The sequence below is a fragment of the Chamaea fasciata genome, unplaced genomic scaffold (genome assembly GCF_029207755.1).
Source record: "Chamaea fasciata isolate MVZ Bird 193981 ecotype frontalis unplaced genomic scaffold, bChaFas1.0.hap1 SCAF_8, whole genome shotgun sequence".
NCBI lineage: Eukaryota > Metazoa > Chordata > Aves > Passeriformes > Sylviidae > Chamaea > Chamaea fasciata.
The window spans coordinates 876,703-878,419 of NW_027094093.1; positions in this window are offsets into that span (position 1 = coordinate 876,703).

The window sequence follows — 1,717 nt, forward strand, 5'->3', positions numbered from 1 at the left end:
AAGCCCTGAGGACTTGGGTGTCAGGGGCCATAAGCAGCCCCCAGGCAGACGCCTTGTTCCTGCCACCCAGCAGCTCTGGCGCTTCCCCAAAGCTTCTCCCTGGCCTGCGGCAGAGGCCCTCCAGGCAGGGACACCACCACACCAGGAGGGTGGGGACATCCCCGAGGTGTCCAGGCTGGGCTGGCTGGGGACTGCGAGGGCAGGGAGGCACTGCCAGTGCGCGACCACTGGGTGCAGCCAATAAAGGGCAGAGGCAGGGCTGGCGGCCAGCCTGGGCCCTCACGGCTGCCCAGGCCATGGTGCTGTGACCAACGCCACCCTGACACAGAGCTCTGGGCCCACAGAGCTGCTGCCACCATGGGGAGGGTGGTGACATCTCCTCGAGCAGGGCTGCGGAGTCACTGCTGCCAAAGCAGCTCTGGACCCCACAGAAACAGCACCAGTGTGGACAGGAACAGCAGCACCCCGAACGCCAGCACCTGTGCAACGAGGCATCTGCACCGGCCAGGATGCCAAACGGGTTTGGCAAAAGGTTTCAGCAGACTTGGCCACGATGGCTTTCTCTTGACTTGTCAGCCTGAAATGAGCAGGCAAAAGAGCCATTTTCACTTTTTGAGCCATTACTGAAGTTCATTTCCAGCTGTCTTATACACTTGAGAACAGACCCTTCTGCCAGACATGACACAGTCGGTGAATTGCAGGCATATCTCAGCTGTAGCTGCAGGGGACGGGCTGTGGGAGATGGAAGCAGACATTGTGCCTATACTTGGTTTCCTGAGACAGTGCTTAGAGTGCTCTGCTGTCACATCAAAGCAGAAGGAGACGCCGTGAATGGTTCCCTTCTTTCCAAGAGGGCTGTGTAGTGTCTTCTCTTATATTCACTTTTTAAGGTTCTCCTCAGCTACAGATGTAAGGAAGACATAGGAGCTTGGAAAAGGCCACCTAGTCTTTACAGTCTGCCTTCAAGAGAAGGGAGAAGGGCTTCGTGCAGCTTGGAGCTCTCCTTCACCTCTCTGTCCTGATGTTAACAGGCTCTTTCTTTTCCAGTAATCAATAGCAACAGTCATAAGGGCAATGCAAGAATAACTGAGGAGACCCACGCGAGCACATAGGACCATGCACAAACAGCAGCTCCAGGGAGCATCTTTTACTGCCCAGTGTGACTCACCAGGTGAGTGCAGTGTTTTCCACTATGGTGCTGGCTTTCCAAAGCAACTGGTGGCTCTGGGTGGCTTTGCTCTTGGCTGCCCAACTTGGAAAGCTTTTGAAGGGTATATTTTTGGAAGAAGCAACTTCTCCAGTAAAGTGACTTGGGTTTACCATCCAAAGTCGCTGGTTCCTCCTTGTTCCCTGTGGAAAAGATCAGTTCATACCTCATCGCACCTCACAATTCTCCTTCCTCACCTGAAGTTTCCAGTCAGGGAGCCGCTAATCCCAAAACTGCTGTCAATGAGTCTCTCCTCATCTCTGTCAGGGCCCTGAGGGCACTAATAAACCTTGGTGGCCCTGACCAGCCCCTCCACTGGGATCTCTACTCAGCCCCAGCTACTGAAGCTCAGCCCTGGATCTCCAGTGAATGAGCCATGTGGTGGGAATGCCGAGCTCTAGCTCAGCCAAGGGAATGTGGCTGGGGGTGAGTTTTCTAAATACCTACTAAGCTTTCCTTCACCCTCTGTTCTTCCTCTGGTGTTGCTCTGGGAAGCATTGGAAGAGCTTT